Source organism: Pipistrellus hanaki (assembly GCF_964339955.1).
Source record: "Pipistrellus hanaki genome assembly, chromosome: 3".
In the NCBI taxonomy this organism is placed as follows: Eukaryota; Metazoa; Chordata; class Mammalia; order Chiroptera; family Vespertilionidae; genus Pipistrellus; species Pipistrellus hanaki.
Window position 1 is genome coordinate 138,343,261 of NC_140505.1, and position 14,757 is coordinate 138,358,017.

Here is a 14,757-nt window from a genome sequence, read left to right on the forward strand (position 1 = left end):
ATTGCTTTCTCCTTTCAGTCAATTCTGCCCTTTGTCTTTTCTCTATAAAAAGTAGCCAGTTGGATTTCCCCGATAAATAGCACAGTGCGTGCGGCTTTATGTCAAAGAGACTGACCAGGGACTCGGGCTTTTCTTATAAACATGAGTGAGTATTCCAAGCAGCTCAGCTGGGTTGGACCTGGGTCACTTCTTAGAGGGGCCAACCCCCAAATCTGAAGTGAGTTTAAGAAAATGAACTTGGATCTTAGCCTAGGACACAGGAGAAGAAAATAAAAAGCATTGAGGTCACTGGTGCTGTCTTCTTGTGTTGGTTTGACTGCTGCCTGCTGGGCTCCCATTAAAAACCTCTCGTATGACAATTACTACTTTTTTATTTTTCAAAATGTCATGGAGCCTATTTAGCCAATGGATCACATTGCGCAAGGCTCCAACTTCTCTTTTTTAATATTGTATTAATCTTTTCAGTGTCGAACCTTGTGAGTTATTGGCTTGGCAACAAAATAGTTTTTCCTCTTGGCTCTGTCTATCCTTCCCTTGTTATTACAGAAGAGCCAAACCAATACTTCACAATGGACACTTGTGCGGGTCCTCAGGGTCTAACTAACAGTCCTCGGTTTTCACCTGTCATGCAATGTACGCCCTATGCTGCAGAGGCACTGTAGAGGCCTGCCTCTCGTCATGCCCATCTAGGACGTGGCTCACCTCACTGTGCTCATCAGCTGAGATTCTAATGGTGCTTCACCACCGAGGGAGCGGCTAGAGGAGCCCAGGATGATGCTTCCAAGACCTAGATCTGGTCTAGCTCTGTCACAGGCCAGCCGTGCAGCCTGGGAACAATCAATTAACTTCTCTGAATTCTTCTCTAATATGAGAGAGTTTTAAAGATTGTCTCTAAGCTCTGAAATGCTTAGATCATTAAACTCTTTACTGTCCAAAGTATTTTAGAGTGAGAGTAGCGTGGCTATGGCAAAAACCTCACATTGTAAACTCTGGTCAACAAAGGGCATAACGATTCCCAGGAGACCGGTGACTAGGATTTGGACATGTGGTGATGCAATAAATGCCTAATTCTTTGGAGCAGAAGGCCTTTTTTCATATCCTGGATTATGAGGTCCTTAGGTGAAGTCCTTAGGTGTACGTATATGTGTCCTGTCTGTGATGTTGGGAATGGGTGCTGTGCCAATTTTGAGAAACATGTGCCCTGTCATTGTGTCTGACTGGCCATGTCATGGTGCTGTGATAATATGAGACTGAGCCTGCATTGTGATGACTGAGAGTTTTTGTATCACGGGGATGTCTGTGGCACCCTTCATGTCCTTATTTCCTTGGGGCATGTGACTGGTTTTATCACAGCCGTGTGGCTGAGGGCCCCGAGGCTTGTATGTGACTTTCACCCTAACTCCCATACAAAAAGGCTGTGAGGATAAAACAAAATGATGAGCAGGAGCAATTTGCCCCATTTATATCACTTTTAAAGGGCTTGCTCACATGACATCTGTTTGGGGCATTCTAATAGCTGAAAGGTATATTTTATTACTTTATATTATTATTTATAGCCCTGTGCATGAATTCGTGTGCCAGTAGCTTGCCAGTAGCTTCCTGCCACCTTCCAGTTGCTCTTTGCCCACTACCAGGCCCTCCTATAGCTCCCTCCACCTCCCTCCCACCCCCCACCTTCATAGCTTGCTGCCCTGCCCCCTCCTGTAGCTCTCTGACCCACCCTCCTGATGATCCATGATCTGATCATTACACAGTCAGCCATTACACTTCACAGTGTAATGACCATTTGCATATTACTTCTTTATTATATAGGTTTGTATAGACCAAGATATTTAGAGCTTAACTGATAAATTTGAAGTAACTCAGCTAGTCAAGAGGAAAGTCTGCACCTGATCTATTCTATGATCAATACTATTTCCAAAAGATAATGCAAAAGCCTCAAGTTTTCTATACTAAGATACCAAAACTGAGTCATCAGCAGAATAGGGCATGAGTCCTGAACTGCTTCTATAGAGTGAAGGGTGAATTGTCACTGAGCCAATTTCCTCTTTCTTATCACTCTGGTGGTCAATTGCTCAGGGTAGGAACTGTTCCTGTAGCCCATGCACTCAGAGTTTAACAACAGCAGCCTTGTGGAATTAGCATGCATATTTATAAAATAACACAATAAATAGTAGTTATTGAGTATAGACATTATTATAAGGAAATTATATCCAACATCTTTGTCTGTAAGCACAGAGCTAGGTAACCTGCCATCAACTGAGCCAGGTAGCTAGCCATAGTCATTACCATTTTATATTCTGATAATCATTTCTTAAACAGTTAACCTGGGTATGGGGGTTAGTGGGATTAATTAAGTCAACATTTTTCATTAATAACTATCCTTAAATCAAATCTTTGAAATTTTTATCTAAGTTTTATGCATTTGTTTACTGCTCTCTTTAGAATAATGAATAAATTAATTTCTGTTATTTCTTGTCCAAGGATGTCCTTATACATACCATTTATGCATGAGAGACTAGGTTTCAGGTCTGTGCTAAAGACAATTAAATTCACAGGGTTCTATACATCCTGAGGCAAGAAGCTAATGTGTTGTTTTTATTGTTGAAAGTAAATTCCATTTATTTAACACATAGCATATGCCAGGTTCTGAACTAAATGTTTTATATGCACCATTAATTAATTTATTTATTGAGCACCTACCATGTGCCAGGGGTGGTAGTCAAATATAATAAATCATTGAGAAGCCAGGCTCTGATCTCTGCACAATAACAGACCACTCTTTTTGGTTGTTTAAAACAACAAAAACAACACCATGATTTTCTGGCCCTTATGCTCCTCATCTGTCTACTGGGGATAATAAAAACTATTTTTTTCTTCCCACAACTGTTATAAAGATCTTAATAGATAATAGACATTAAACCTTATGAATTATTAAAAGGGTTTCAAAATATAAATGTTAAGAAACCCACAAAAATGTTTGGTTTAGATTTTATTTTGTTTATTTGTTTTCCTAGATTTCCTAGACCTTTTATATCATTGAGATTTTATTAGAATGCCTTCCAGAGGAAAGGCTAACTAAAATAGTCTAACCAACAACACTTATTTTTTTCCAAATAACTAAAAACCTGTGGGTAGGCAGTTCAAGGCTCAATAATATTGTTAAGGACCCAGGTTAATTCTATCTTCCTGCCCCTTCAAACTTAGAGTTTGATTTTCTTCTTCATAATCATACAATCACTGCTTCACCTCCAGAATTGCATCCACACTCCAGGAAAATCCCCTATACACTTTTGTCATATAATTCAGGGAAAGAAGCTCTTTCCAGCTGAATTTAGAATTGAATATATAAATTATAGCTTCCTGCAGGTAAAAATGGTCAGTTTATTAATAAACAGAATTTAAAAAGGAATGAAATTCCTTATTATAAAAGAAATAGAACATTTTGGGGGGATTGCTGTGAAGAAAAAATCAACTCCGTGTAATTATTGCAGACCCACAGGTTTAAAAGGAAATTAAATGGGCCCGTGCCTGGAAACTGTCTCTCACAATCAGATTTGCAAAGAGAAATAGGGAGAACTGGGGTGGTTGGAAAAATATCCACCATTCAAACTATCAGAACAGAAGCAGAGAAAGAATGAAAACAAAATACATAAGGACAAGTATATTAAACTGGAACGAGAACGCCATTTCTCTAAGGAGCATATATATTAGTTCTCCAGAGGAACTGGGCCAATAGGAAGCCAGGGAAGAGCTGCAGCTCCAGCCCGGAGGCTCTCAGTTGGCAGAATTCCCTCTTCTTCCAGGAAGGTCGGACTTTTTCTTAAGTCTTTTAACGGATTGGATAAGGCCCACCCACATAATGGAGCATAATCTACTCAGAAGTCTGCTGATTAAATGCTCATCTCATAAAAAAAAACCACCTCCACATCAACATCTAGATAGGTTTGAATAAATAGTAGGATATCATAGCCTAGCCAAGTTAATACTTAAGACTAACCGTCACAGAGACTATTGAGATCTTAGAAAATAAGCTAGGCACATACGAAGTACAGACTATAGTGATTTTTACAGAGTGTCAGGACCTAGGAAATTATTGGAAAACACCCTTCCAAAACTCAGAGATTCCATATGAAAAACAAACAATCCCTTGCATTTTGGGTTAGCTGTACTTAATAATTTCAGAAACTTTGGACAGAGATAGGAGGGTGCGATCAAAGAAATACTGAAAGATTATTGTAGTACCTAGATAAAGTAATGGCCTCAGGTCAATCATGCCTCCTTTTGTTCATTCCCACTTGCCATATCATTCTGTTGTGCCTCTTATCCAGAGATTGAGCCCATTTCCTCACCCCTTAAATGTGGGGTTGTCTAGTGACTCTTTCACCAGTAGAATGTGATAGAACTGATGTGAAAGTTTCATGACTTGCATCTCCTTCTTTGACCCTCTTAACCCTACCAAACCCACTATTCAGTGAAGAAATCCAGGCACATAGAGGAAGGTCCAGCTGTCTCAATGATGGCAGTTGAGTCCAGTCCAACACATGACCTGCCAGCTATGTGTAGCCTCACAAGAAAACTCAGACAAAATTAGCAGATGGTCAGCCAAACCAAAGATTTATTTTAAAATGGGTAATTCTGGCTTTAAGCCATTAAGTTTTGAGGTAGTATGTTGTACAACTATTTAAAGAAAATACATTATAGTCATTCTGACAGGTGTGAGGTGATATCTCATTGTGGTTTTAATTTGCATTTTTCTAATGATTAGTGACACTGAGTATCTTTTTCATGTCTATTGTTCATTTGTATGTCCTCTTTGGAGGAGTGTGAATTAGGTTATTTGCCAATTTCCAATGAGATTGTTTGTTATGTTTTTTGGTGTTATGTTTTATAAGTTCTTTATAAATTTGGGATATTAACTCCTTATCAGATGTATCACTGCTGAATATGTTCTCATATTCAGTGAGTTGTCTTCATTTTGTTGATGGTTTCATCTGCTGTACAAAAACTTTTTAGTTTGATTTATTCAGTAAATCAAACAAGTGTTGTCGAGGATGTGGAGAAAAGGGAACCCGTATGCATTGTTGGTGGGAATGCAGATTGGTACAGTCACTGTGGAAAGCAGTATGATGTTACCTGAAAATTTAAAAAATGGAACTTCTTTATGACCCAGCAATTCAATTTCTGGTAATATATCCAAAGAAACCAAAAATGTGAGTCATATAGAATATACGCACCCCTCTGTTTATTGCAGCATTATTTAAAATAGCCCACAGTTGGAAGCAACCCAAGTGCCCATCAGCAGATGAGTGGATAAAACAACTGTGGTACATTTACACAATGAAATACTGTGCAGCTGGAAAAAAAGAAGGAACTCTTACCATTTTCAACAGCATGGATGAACCTGGATAGTATTATGCTAAGTGAAATAAGCCAGAAAGAGAAAGATATATTATTTCACTTATATGTGGAATCTAATGAACAAAATAAACTTACAAACAAAATAGGAACCGACTTATAAATACAGAAAACAGACTGACAGCTCTCACAGAGAAGGAAGATTAAGGTGCTGAGTGAAAAAAGAAAAGGAATTAAGCAAAGAAAACAACTTTATAGACACAGATGATAGTATAGTAATTTCCAGACGGAAAGGGGGAGGCAAGTAGAAGAGCATAATAGGGGAATAAATGGTGATGGAAAGAGCCTTGACTTGGGGTGGTGAACACAAAATACAATATAGAGATGATATATCATAGATTGTACATCTCAAACGTATATAACTTTATTAACCAATGTCATCCCAATAAATTCAATAAAAATTTTAAAGAAAAAGAAACTAAAATGTAATTGCAATTTATTTGTTGTCATGGCTGCCTAAACTCACAATTTTCAACAATCCATTCATTTCTTCTTAAATATTTAAATTGTTCCCAGTTTATTGCTTTCAAAACATCATTTATGGACATTTTTATATACATTTATGTGAACAGTTATAAAAATCCAAAAATTTATTTAAAGTCTACACCTAAGAATAGAGTTACTGTGTAGAGATGAGTATTTTAAATGTAACTGTCAAAGTAATTACCAAGCTACAATCCAAGCTATAAACCATGCAGAGATTAAATAGATAAGCCATAAAATAAAAGGTTAGTAAATATAGTAATTAAAATCAAGAACTTTTTCATCAAAGATAACGTAAAGAAAGGAAAATACAAGCAATAAATTGGGAAAAGTATGTGCCTACATATAACTAACAAAGAATTAGATTACTTAACACATAAAAAATTATGAATCAATGAGAAAAATACAAACAACTTATTGGGAAAAAATATGAGCAAAGTTCTCACAGAAAAAAAAAATATGATGGTCCATAAACATGCAAAATAGACCATAGTACTACTAAATAGGAAAATGAATTTCTTAGTGAATTTAAGATGTTTCTTTGCCATTTTTAAGGGTTAGGTGATATCGGTAAAACAAAATTTAGGTTATGGTTCATAGCTATCTACCTAACAAATTTATCTCTTAAATATTCAAAAATAACAAATGTGAAATTAAAATTGTGGCAATAAAATATATAATGTGGATGAAGGTGCAGGAAAAAGTATCGGCTGGTAAGAATGTAAATTAATACCACAATTCTAGGGATTGATTGCCAATATATCAAAACCTTTTAAAATGCGTACACTTTTTTAGTCAGGAAATTTACTTCTGGGGGTTATCAGTCAACTGGCAGGATATTTGCACTAGAAATGCTGATTATTGCGTGCCTTGACCAAATGCCCTTCTTGAGTCCTTCTGGAAAAGCAACACCAACTTTTTATACCAAATAAACTTGACCTCATTATGCCAGAGTTGAATGGACCAAGAACTGAGCCATTCCAAGAGTGAGTAATCAATAGACTCTGGACAGAAGTTTGATTTGTCAGGCATCAAATGATGAGAGGAGACAGCAGGAAACTAAGAACCTAGAGCCAAAAAGATTAAGGGCTGCTGTGAAGCACTAATAGAGATATGACATAACAGAAGCAAGAATTATGAGGAAATAGAGGAAGACTGTTAATAAAAAGAAGAGAATGAAATAGGTGCACAGAGAGAAGCAGTTATCCCAGGGCTGTTTGAGACTGCAATGGTTTTCTGCGTCCAGTCCCAGACCACATATATTACTACAATAAAATATTTTTTATTGAGGATCCTCAAGCAAAATTCTGTTTTTTGAAACCAAAAAGGTTCTTACTAAAATAACAGAATAAAATAAAGTGTAAGGATATAAAATTCTGATGCTGAAGCATATTAATTAAACTACGGATTATGATGATAAATTTTTTGTCTCCTCTATGTGATATGTGGTCTGAGCCCTGAGGGCAATTTAATTCTAGGGAAGAAAAATATGAGGAAGGCTTTTGACTATTACCCTGTTTCCCCAAAAATAAGACAGTGTCTTATATTAATTTTTTCTCCCAAAGTTGCGCTAGGTCTTATTTTCAGGGGATGTCTTATCTTTCCACGTGCTAGGTCTTATTTTCAGAGGATGTCTTGTTTTCAGGGAAACATGGTAGATCAAGCAATGTTTCCTGATTTAATCTCACCAGTAGTATATAGCATTTTGAAGCCACAAAATGGCTTAATAACTTATTAAAATTAAAAGAAAAGGAAGCAAGCACATTACAGAACAGCATACCTAAACATTTGCATTCCACCCTTGATATTTGCATATATAATATGTGATAGACAGATGTATAATAAATATTGACTGTGACCACCTTGAATAGTAATATTATTTATATGTTTGTTTTTGCCTTACTGCATTCTTAATCTTTCTACAGTAAAATGGATCATTTTAGAAATTATTATTTTAATATTTTAATGTGAGACAGTGATTATTGGTGCCATTGGACATCACCCCCCTGTATTTCTTCCATGGGAAGGGCCAATTTCACGGAAACAGTTTGAAGATGCTGATTATGGTCAAACGGTTTACAAGTGCTCTCATAAATGAGTGGTACAGAATGAAACACTAGGTAAGAGTCAGCCCTAGGAGCTGGACATGGGGAAGATGTTGATAGTTGTACTGAACTATCAGAATCACCATGGTTAGATCTCCTGATTGTTCTGGTGACAAATACACTGCTTTACTCATGTGATTTAGAAGGAAATGCCATAGGTTGTTACTGGCAAATTGAGTTATCTGATGTATCATTCAACATTGAAACATTTTTCAATGAGAAAAAAATAGTTAAGTTTACTTCTGTGATAATGGTTTTAATTAAAATTTCCTAATAAACTTATCTTTAGGGTTTTATAAGATGGTTGTTCAATGTTAGTTTATTAATACAAACTATTTACTTAGTAATGACTTTAAAATAGGTTCCATCTGTAATCTGTGGCAAATAGGATTTTAATAAACAAGAAATGTTAATCTTATGTCATGTTAATCATTAAATTGAGCAAGGAAATGAAAGAGTTGAATTAGATGAAAATATTAAATCTTTAACAACAGACTACATAAAACCATTAGATTATTTCAGACTTACCTATGAATTAACTCATTGTGAAAAGATAATAAATAATTCAATTATTCCCCATCTATTAAAAATTCAGTTAAGCTGAAACCGGTTTGGCTCAATGGATAGAGCGTCGGCTTGGGGACTGAAAGGTCCCGGGTTCGATTCCGGTCAAGGGCATGTACCTTGGTTGCAGGCATATCCCCAGTAGGGGGTGTGCAAGAGGCAGCTGATCGATGACTCTCTCTCATCGATGTTTCTAACTCTGTATCTCTCTCCCTTCCTCTCTGTACAAAATCAATAAAATATATATTTTTAAAAAAATTCAGTTAAATGCTACTTAGTTTAGATAACCACAAACCTCCTGTCATCATTCCATTCTTAGTATTATCTTTACTGCATATTGACGCTACTGAAAAGTGAACTACAACTATCTAAAGACAGTGAATAGCATGAATTTCATTTTACATCTATGACATATCTGCCCTCTGAATTTCATTCACTGTTTCATTCACTCAACATTCATTCAGTGATATGCGGCAGTGGGTCTCCTCAATCCCCAGGCACACGTCGTCCTCCACCCTCAGCTTTCCTCTGACACTGGGGAGCTCTCTCTGCACTTATCTTGAAGTGTTGCCATGATATGGTTACATGACTACTTCTTCACAAAATGACAAGTTCTTTAAGGCCAGGGACAATATCTAATCCATTATGAAGTAATGAGACAAAAAAAAAAAAAAATACTATTTAAAGACCACACTGGCTGTACCAACTTCTACCCATTATGAAAACCATCATAGTTCTATGAGATGAAAAAGATTTTTTATGTGTTTTCTTTTCTTCACAGACACTTTTGCAGAAGTGAGAAATGACTGAAATTGCAAAACCTCTTTCAATTGTTTTTGTGCTGTTACACAGTGAGAACTTGAGTATGCATCCCACTGTTTAGCAGAATGCCTTAAGTGTATCTCCCACATTTTCCAAGGTGTATCCAGTGCAGAGGGATGGAAAATAAGTTGACCTACATAAGGTAGTGAGGAGAATTTAGTTTCCATGGGGCACTTAAGAGGTGGGACTAAAATGAAAACCTGAGGTTCTAGAGAATGGCTCTCAGGCTATCTGTGGTGAATGACCAATTCTTTAGTTTTATGACATTTGGGGATAAATTTTCAATCATCACAGATCATGTTTATAAATGCCTACTCTCCATTTCAGCTTTTGTCTAATGATAGACTGATAACAGAACACACTTTGAGTAACATTGGTCTAGATATATAGGGTAATTGAAAGACTCTCAAGAATGCTTCTTATTCAATTCTAAGTTGTTATTGCTAATCTATAAGCACCCATCATGTCACCAAATTTTTTAATTGTGGTCAACACAAAAATGTTTTATAAAAATGGAGGGTTTTGAGATTGTAATTGGTGATGGGAGGGTTGGTAAACAAGGAAGAGAGTCATTTCTTGGTCAGCACAGATACAAGAGAATGGAATAGATGACTATAAATAAAAGTTCAATGAATTTTTTTTTAAATGAAGCCAAAATAACCTTGAGGATGTAATCTCTGTAGACTGCCAACAAGACCAGTAAATGACTTACAGATTAAGCAAAGCCAAGTTTATTGCCCAGTGGAATAAAGGAGATTGCCACTTGACAGAGTCTTAGTCCCATCTTGAAAAAGAGAGAACAAAAGAAAGATATTTATAAAGTTCTGGTTTAAGATGGGTCCTTCAATGTGGGAGCAGAATTAAGCAGAGTTTGTTATATACTACTTTAGAATTGGCAGACAGAGTGAGAACAAGTTTTGAAAAATAAATAGTCCTTTGATAAACCCAGTTGAATAGTTTATTGTTCTCAGAAAGTATTTATTTACCTTAATAAAGGCTACTTAGATAGTTTACTATTGAAATAAGTGGATTTCAGAAAGTTCCTAACTCCTTCTCAGTAAGAGTTTCCTGGAAAAATAAAGTCAGGTTAGTGCAGGTTGAATAGTTATGCCCTAGTAATGGAGAGAATAAGCTACAGGTTTCAGTTCTGAGTCACCAGCAAATACAAACCCTGTTGAAAACATTAGAATAGAAAATTTAGTCTCATGTGACATCTAGGTTATATTTGTTATCTATAGCATCCAGAAATGGCAAACACATAGTAGGTACTCAACAAATACTTCTGAAACAAAGAATAAATAAGTAAATAAATTAGTTAGTAAATGAGCACACCACCCTAATACTGCTTAAGTCAAAGCCGGAGATCTGCATTTTCTAAGGATCACCATCATAACGACTTTTTATTTTAGCACAATCTTTTTCCCCAAACATAATCTTTTTTATTAAGAGGAAAAAGCAACCATGCTAAGCTTCAAACATGAGCATGCAAGCATGTCTGATGAATGACCCTAAACCACTGGAATTTTACACAGCTTATCTTGAACTGGTTAGAAATCTGGTCTCCTAGAATCAGCCATGTGAAACCTGAAAGTGACCTTCATAAAGAAGTGGTGTTTCTGCAATGGGAGGCAATCAGAGCCCTGAACTCAGAATTCTGCCTGATATATCTGATGTAATTCCTACTTTGTACTTTGCTCTCTGATCCTATTTGAATCCCATGAAACATGTGTTTGAAACCAAAAGCATTTCTTTCTTTCTTTTTTTTTTATAAACTTCTCTAGGAGGTACAGAGCATTATTCATTTATACACACTCATTTGTGTATTATGAATTTGGTCAAATAAGGGCATAGAATCTTGTCTCTAACTAGGTACCAGGAGAAGGGATGAGTCTGAGTTAGCTACCTTAAAAGGCTGCTTAGAACAGCAAAGAAAAAAAAAGTGCTATGAGCCAAAGAGCCCTGGAAGAGTAAGGACCCAAGAGAGATGGGAATATCCTAGTCTGTACATTCAAGGAACATTCCCCAACACCAAATTATAAAGGGAGGTCTGGATCTCATTTAGTTTGTGGCTTGAGACCTACCTGTAGTATTTTTAAGATGTCTAGTCACTGAAATTCTATGATCTCTGAGAAGTAAGGGAGAGATATCATCTCAGTTATATATTTTTAGAATGTTTTAGTTTTGTTTGTCTCTCCAGCTGAGCTTGGGCTTCCAGCCCAATGGTCTGCACTTAGAATGTTCTGTTAGAGTATGCAGTTCATTTATTTTTAATTAAAGTGTTATTAAAATTATAAAGCTGCTATGAAGATTAAAAGCAGACAATACAAATTCCATAGGTAATGTGGTGGCATTAAATATTCACCCACCCAGCTAATTTGGGTAACTTCAGAGTGAAAAGCAAAAAATAGCTATCGCTTCCAGCTTTGTTCTTTTTGGTTTCCCACCAGTTATCTCTGGGAATTCCTGTAATTCTGATGTGATTCAAGAGTAAGTGCTTCTGACGAAACCGGTTTGGCTCAGTGGTAGAGTGTCGGTCTGCGGACTGAAAGGTTCCAGGTTTGATTCCGGTCAGGGGTATGTACATTGGTTGCGGGCACATCCCCAGTAGGAGGTGTACAAGAGACAGCTGGTTGATGTTTCTCTCTCATCGACGTTTCTAGCTCTCTATCTCTCTCTCTTCCTCTCTGTAAAAAAAATCAATAAAATATATTAAAAAAAAAAAAAAAAAAAGAGTTAAGTGCTTCTGCCCTGGCCAGATAGCTCAGTTGGTTAGAGCATTGTCCCCATAAACCAAGGTTGTGGGTTCCATCCTTGGTCAGGGCATATAAAAGAATCAACCAATGAACGCATAAATAAATGTAACAACGAATTGATGGAATCAATGGTTCTCTCACTCTCTTTCTCTCTCTAAAAACCCAAAATAAAAATAGAGCAAATGTTTTATTGTGGTCTGACAGACTGCTTCTTATTGAGCCTTGTGATATCTCACCAGCCCACCTGTGTGAAAAAATGGAGAGGAAAGGGAGTGGAGTGTCATAACCTATTATCATCCCAGACAAGAAAAACCAGTTTCATGATCAATAGAGGCTAAGGAACAAATATAGCATGGGCACCTTGAAGTGATGAAAAAAGTCAATGCCCATTAAAATCTCCCTAATACTTAGTTCCAGGACCTTCGAGAAAGGTGGTTCTATACAGAAGTTAGCTGGCTCTTGCATGACTTTTACTTTTGTGGATAAACAGTAGAAATGCTAAGGAGAGTAGGCCTACCAAAAAAATATAGTTGAATAGGAAAATACATTATATAAAAAAATGCACTTTTAAATTCAAGATCTATCATACCTTTCAACAATATATTGAGATTGAAAGCAATGCTTAAAAGAGCAGAGGTTTAGGAAGGTGAAAATACCTATTCAAAACCATTCTGGAAGTATAGGTATGTAGGTAATAGAGTGAGCATTAAAACAAGCCTCTAAGTCCTACAGTCTTCCTACTACACTACCAGTACACACACACACACACACAGAGAGAGAGAGAGAGAGAGAGAGAGAGAGAGAGAGAGAGAGAGAGAGAGAGAGAATAATCAGCACAGTATACTTTTGTATAGGATGCACAAACCCATTACCTTCTTACTATTGTTTCTACCATCGATAGCTATGCATGTTTAGAAATATAGCCACATACCCACCTTGAAATGCTGGTTAGCTAATATAACCATCAATAGCTTATGTCAGGTTATTTTTAGAGGCTTCTTAAAATCAAACATTAATGTCTTATATAAATATTTCAATTAAAAAGAATAAAATCCAGAAGAATATATATACTTCCTCTTCCCTTAAAGATAAAAAACAGGCAATCTGAAAAATGGCAAATATTTCAAAAATAACATTGATTATAAATGTAAGACTCTACAATAGTTTTTCAAGGAAAAAAAATGTTACTCCTGGGTTTCTTAGTCAGCAGAAGAAATTCCAAACTATTATCAATGGTCTGCCTCAGATTAGAATCTGCACTTTTTATTATTTTTAAAGCACGGAACTAGGTAGATTTTCATAAGTCCTGGGTCTAGCATCAAGTGCAGGCTGTGGGACCTGTGTCACTGAGATCCAGTCAGATTCCAACTGGAGGGTTTAATTATGTCATTGAAGAATGGTCTGCATGTGCAACCTTCAAGGCTAATTCTTCAGCACAGTTCCTGTGAGCTCTCTAGGATTCTTTAATCCATTCCTTTTCTGTTTAAACTGCCAATACCAACCTTTCTTTTTTTTTTTTAACATCTTCACACAGAGACACAAAGAAAGTGCATTCTTTATGTAATGGCCAGAGTGTGATTTTTATGTAAACATCAATACATGGCACTCCTTGATCAAAACCTTACAACAGATTTTCCATTGCCACTACATTAGCTCTCAAACTTCTTATCAGGACTGTGGGCCCGGATCTTGACCACGAAGAGAGACCTCTGCTACATCCTGTATCTCCACATGACCTGTCCTGCCTGTCACAGGGAGATACAGTGAATCACCACTCCAGGCACAATGATAGGCTACTACCACTCAGATAAACCAGCTCCTTTCTGTTTTGGGACCTTTGCACTTGCTGTTCCTCCTGCTTTAAACAATCTTCCTTTAGAACTTCACATTTCTGTCTCCCTCTCACCTTTGATGTCTCAATAAAATAATCAGTGTCTCACTTCCCTGATCATATGAAGCACTGTCTACCATATTCTCTCATTTTATCTTTTACTTACTTTGTTCTCACATGTAGGGGAAGTTATTTCATAGATTTATTCCCTTAACTGCATATTGTCTATTCCCTCATATGTGAATGTGAATTTAAATAACTTGAGGGTAGGAACTCTCTATTACCTCTACATTTAGAATAGTACCAAGAACATCAGAGATATTCAATAATATAATCACTAAATGACACTTTCAAAATATCTTTGAATATTTTTATGAAGTTTTAATTTTAAAGCAGAAATTATCTTCTAAAAGAAAGCAATGAATTCTTATTTGAGATAACTTGGAATATACAAAAGATTACAAAGGAAAAAAAACAATTACCTTTCTTTCCACACCCAGGGATATGTACTTTGAACAATTTTATCTATTTTCTTACTGCATTTTTTTCCTTGGAACATAGAGAGATCCATTTTGCATAATGAGATTATGTAAATTCATGTTATATAATGTATTAGTTTCCTAGAACTGCTTTTACAAATTACGGCAAACTGGAGGCTTAAAATAATAGGAATAGGCAACTTGCAGAATGGGAGAAAATATTTGCAAATCATATATCTGAAAATAGGTCAATATCCAAAATATATGAGAAATTCCTACAATTCATGGGCAATAAAACAAAA